A 6,000-nucleotide genomic window follows, 5' to 3' on the forward strand; every position below is an offset into this window, starting at 1 on the left:
CTTAAATATGCTTGGTTGTATATTGAGGAATGATATGGGGGGGAAAATTCAATAATGTATTTGTACATTTTATAAGGAGTGGGAAAAAAGATGCATTTATTGGTGTATAGCATGATCAGACATCATCAGCCATCATTTAATTTATAAATGCTCCACTTATTGCTAAACAAAAAAAAATTCTATTCAACAGATGGATTTACATTTGAAACTTTCCATTAGACACACAGACCAGATCAGGAACAGGCAATTATTAGTGTACTTTCCATGTTTCCTGTCAGAATATCTATTAGACAAAGGAAAGTTGCTATCATGGGAGAAGAATTATTTTTGTAGGAAATTAAATTTCTGAAGAGCTTTTTCATCTCATTACATTTGTCATCTCTTACCCAACCATCTGCATAATATTCCACCTTCACCTTTTCTGAGCCACAGGAATCATCAGTGTGGATAGTACTAATTGTTTGCATTCAAGAGCCCTATACAGTTATGTACATTTGATTCAGTTTTGATTTTATCATGTGCTGGAGTTTTATCGAGAAGGAGAGACGTCCATGCTGTGTTAAATTACAGGCCATCTATGGGAGAGGGGCACAATCATAACATGTTAATGCCACACAAAATTGACAGGTTAAGCTAAGGAGGGTGTGATAAGTTTAAATGATATTGTCCCGAGACGGTGGCCAAAAACCTGCCACAAATCATTGGGACATCTTCCCACTACTCATTCCCCCAGACCCCAAATCAGCAACAGGAACCCCACTGTGATACACCCAAGACTCCCCCCAAAGCAATGTTCCAGTCCTCCCAGGTTTCCTCCCCCTCCAACCACAAAGCCAGCCCCTACAGGCCCCAAACTGACAGAGTTTGTAGTGTATTATGGAGCAGCAGTGGCGTAGGAGGTTAAGAGCTCGTGTATCTAATCTGGAGGAACTGGGTTTGATTCTCCGCTCTGCCATCTGAGCTGTGGAGGCTTATCTGGGGAATTCAGATTAGCCTGTGCACTCCCACACACGCCAGCTGGGTGACCTTGGGCTAGTCACAGCTTTTCAGAGCTCTCTCAGTCCCGCTCACCTCACAGAGTGTTTGTTGTGAGGGGGGAAGGGCAAGGAGATTGTAAGCCCCTTTGAGTCTCCTGTAGGAGAGAAAGGGGGGATATAAATCCAAACTCTTCTGCTGCTGCTGCTGCTGCCGCTGCTGCTGGGGAAGGAGGGAGATTAGTGAAGCCAAGGAAAATTACCAGGGGGTCTATGTCACCCACTGCATAGAACTTGATATCATTGAACATCTCCCCAAGAATCTGCAGCTCCCCACTCACCATAGTATCACCCAACTTACAGCCACAGCTCCTGCCTTACCAAGTACTGCAACTCCCCTTGGAGACTCATGGTCTCCTCCTCCCCACCTCCTAGCAGCAGCCTAAATGAGGGAATGGGGGTGCGTACGCTGCAGAATGAGCCATCTCTACTGAGCAGTCAAACCTCCATGACCTCCTATCAGCAGTGTCATTGGGGGAACAGGGCATGCACACTGCAGAACAAGCCACCTCTGCTGGGAAATTGGAGCCTCCCCCACCTCCTAGCAGCAGCCTAATTGGGAAGGGAGTGCACATGTTGCAGAATGAGTCATCTCTGCTGGGCAATTGAGCCTCCCCCACCTCCTAACAGCAGCCTAATCAGGGGAAGGAGATGCACACTCTGCTCATCGTGTGGGTCCTGAAATAGCTAGTGGGTGGCCTGCTAGAGGCATGGGTCCTTAAACTCATCTGTTGGGTCTGACGGTATGAAACAGCCTCCACTTCAGTAAATAACTACCCACACGAGAAGTCAACTCATGTGAGTAATGTAATGTGCAAGCAATCAACCCCCTTGAGATAGCTCATTCTCTTCCGTGAACCGAAAAATTGCAATTTTGATGACTCAGTTTGGGCCTTATCTTTGTGCCGACTTCCCTGAGGTTGCACCCCATCTTCTCGCATCTTTCACTCATTTTCTTGGAATAGCAATTGCGTGGATTAGACTGTTATTGAAAACATTCAAAACCCATAAAACTCGACTTGCTGCACGTAACGTTTAATCATGCAGTCATCTGGTTAATTCCAATTTGCGTTGCATATTTCCATGAAATTTCCTCTGGTCAAAACAAAGCACTACTGCAAACAGGATTGTTGCAGTTTAGAAATATCCCCCTCGGTCTGGGTTGCCTAGATTGTGCAGACTTAATTTACATTAGCTGTGACATTTTGATATATTTGGGTGGGGGGGGGGGATTGCATGTAGAAAATTGGCAAAAGCCTAGATAGAGAGAACAGCAAAACGCTACCAATTCAGGCATGCCAGCCTCTTTGATACATAAACAACAGCAGGCTTTAAATGAATAATGCACTGTACAGATGCTTCACCTATGTGCTACAGATAGGGAATTTTAAAATAAAGCAATAAACAGCATTTCTGATAATACTCAAAGCACAAATCAGGACCTTTTTAATGTTCAAAAGCACATAGAGTAGAGAGCACGCCAGGCTGAATGAAGTTCTTTACACTAGTAAAGAGCTCCAAGCAGACCTTGATAATTTAGGTGAGTTGGCTAAGAAATGGCAAATGCAGTTCAATGTAGCAAAATGTAAAGTGATGCACATAGGGGCAAAAAATCCAAACTTCACATACACGCTACAGGGGTCAGTGCTATCAGTCACAGACCAGGAAAGGGATTTCAGCATCTTAGTTGATAGTTCCATGGGAATGTCAACTCAATGCATGGCAGCTGTGAAAAAGGCAAACTCTATGCTGGGGATAATTAGGAAAGGGATTGATAATAAAACTGCAAGGATTGTCATGCCCTTATATAAAGCTGTGGTGCAACTGCACTTGGAGTACTGTGTTCAGTTCTGGTCGCCACATCTCAAAAAGGATATTGAAGAGCTAGAAAAAGTGCAGAGAAGGGCAACAAGGATGATTGAGGGACTGGAGCACCTTCCTTATGAGGAGAGGCTGCAGCGTTTGGGACTCTTTCGTTTGGAGAGGAGACGTCTGAGGGGGGATATGATTGAAGTCTATAAAATTATGCATGGGATAGAAAATGTTGACAGAGAGAAATGTTTCTCTCTTTCTCACAATACTAGAACCAGGGGGCATACATTGAAAATGCTGGGGGGAAGAATTAGGACTAGTAAAAGGAAACACTTCTTCACGCAACGTGTGAATGGTGTTTGGAATATGCTGCCACAGGAGGTGGTGATGGCCACTAACCTGGATAGCTTTAAAAGGGGCTTGGACAGATTTATGGAGGAAAAGTTGATCTCTGGCTACCAATCTTGATCCTTCTTGATCTGAGGTTGCAAATGCCTTAGCAGACCAGGTGCTCGGGAACAGCAGCAGCAGAAGGCCATTGCTTTCACCTCCTGCATGTGAGCTCCCAAAGGCACCTGGTGGGCCACTGCAAGTAGCAGAGTGCTGGACTAGATGGACTCTGGTCTGATCCAGCAGGCTTGTTCTTATGAGTTGCGCCTGCGTAGCAATGACAACCCCCCCAAAAGAAAGGCACTCCCCCCCCCGGGGCCACACTTTGATCTCAGATCAAAGAGGATCAAGATTGGTAGCCATAGATCGACTTCTCCACTCATGAAAAATTTTTAAAAAGCAATCTCATGAAAAACAACTCATGAAAATATTTTAAAAAGCAATCCCAAGGCACCTCCATGCAAAGGTGCAGGCCAGCTGATTTGCTCGCTGACTGTGGGACAGCCAGACAGTGAAGGGCCAGAGGATAAAACGGGTTCATTTATACCTGGTGTTAATTGGCTATGCAGAAGGGGCCTTGGCATTTGTTATTTTATTCTGGTTTTAACTGGAGATTTTTAAAACTATTATTGTAAGTGCTTTGAATGACAAGGCAGAGCAGGATATAAATGTTCTGATAAATGAATTCTTTTTATGTTAATTCTATTTTTGCCTAACATCTTTTTGAAGTGGTCTTCACACACATGGAATGAACTGATTATTATTCTTTTCATTAGATTTTTTTTTCAAAACGTCCTTTACATAACATCTCGGTCTCTATCCTGCTTTTCTGTTGTAAACATAAGACCCTTTACCTTAAGATGCCACTCCAGTGCATCTGATACAGAGAACCGAGACTTACAAAAGCTCATAGCAGAATAAACGTTTTTATGGTCCTAAAGTGCTGTCGCATCCCCGTTTTATTTTGCTGCTGCAGAGTAACACAACTACCCATCTGGAACTGTCACAGTCTTAACAGTTTGTATCATAGAAACATCCTGTAAGTTGCTTGCAAAATGAAAGCAAAAAGCCGTCATCCCATTTGTAAAGCAAGCTGGTTAATGATGATGCCAGAAAGATGCAAGGGATATTGTTTCCATATGTTGTGCATGCCAAGAGTATCATGTTCCACTACTGGTACCTGCAGTTAAGGGATCTTAGACAACAGGGCTGGAAAATACCTCCACCTGAGACACTGGAGACTTGCTGCAAGTCATGGAAGACGTTACTAGGGTAAATGGATAAATGTGGCACTTTGATAAGAAAGCATTGTTTCATCTGTAGATATGTCATTCTAGCAGTGGGTGTATACTTATTGTAATGGATACTTACAAGGTAATAGTGAAGAAGGCACTTTATCAAAGGAGTCAGGAGAAATGATTGGAAAGAGCTGAATGCACAGAGCATGCTTTTGATTGATTGAAAGGTAGAAAGGAGTGAAACATTTGGTTTATATCTGCAGGTCAGATTTTCCAGGGATCCTGGAAAGGTTGTATCTTCCTCTGAGCATAGAGTAGGGGTCACTGGGAGAGTAGGGGAATATTTGTTAATTTCCTGCATTATGCAAGGAATTGGATCAGACGACCCCTGAGGTCCCTTCTAGTCCATGTTTCTGTATCAAGGGCCACACTCACAGTGAGGTGGCTAACTTGTGTGTCAGGATATCAAAGAAAAATAGTCCTCTTTAAAAGGAATTTTGGCTGGTGAGAGCAATGAGCTAAGGGGACATTCTACAGATCACTGGAGTCCAGACATAAATAGATGAAGCTAATGTGCATTTAGGGTTTTGGATCTCTCTCTGTAAGCCAAGATTCTAGCATTCTATGTGCAGAGTCTGTCTTTTTAAATACAGACACATTCAGTCACATGAGCCCCCAATCTGAACTAATACAACCCAAATATAGATTTACCTTCTCAATATGATCTAGACTAGGATAGTAGTCTGGAAAACAACCCACATTTAAACATTTTGTTTATAGAGGTAAAATGCTAAAGGCTAGCCTCGGGCAGAAACTTGTCAGAGCCCAGTGAAATTGAAGCTTATCATTTTCTATTATTACTAAATATAAATGTATTTTCTGATTTTTACATAATGCCTCTGCAGAAACTTTAACCTTCAACAGAAGGTTAGGATTGTGTTCTTCAAAGGGCCACCAAGTTTTTTCCCCCGCTAAAAATCATTCCCTCTCGCTATTTTCCCCATCATGTTGGCAAAAGGATGTGTGACTGAAAATCTGTTTAGACGGGAAAGAACTATGAAGCTCTTTCACCCATTGGATCTTCCTCTGCAGCCTCTGTGGCCATGTTGAACATAGATGCTCTTGAATCACAGCCAGCTCTATTTCAGGTGTTAACAGCTGCAGAAAATGCAATTAAGTTACCTGGCCTCGGTAACCCCAGTAAACCTCCATATCTGATAAAGACCTGAACGAAAATCGGTTTTGTATAATTACAAGATTTCAGTTTAAAAATGAAAGGAGACGACAAAACGAAATCCTTCCTAGAGAACATTTTATATTCTACAACGAGACATAACCATTCCTTGGACTTAAACACCCGGATTCATGATTTTTTTTTCTTCCGGCGCATGAGTAACAGGATGAAATCTTGCTTATTTGACCTCCCTGCTTCCTTACACATGTTGTATTCTTTGGGGAATGGGTCAACTTAATTGTTTGTGGCCGTTTGTTGAGTCTTTAGGGAAATGAAGTCAGGAGATTCTGCC

This window comes from Sphaerodactylus townsendi, linkage group LG11 (genome assembly GCF_021028975.2).
Source record: "Sphaerodactylus townsendi isolate TG3544 linkage group LG11, MPM_Stown_v2.3, whole genome shotgun sequence".
Classification (NCBI taxonomy): Eukaryota; Metazoa; Chordata; class Lepidosauria; order Squamata; family Sphaerodactylidae; genus Sphaerodactylus; species Sphaerodactylus townsendi.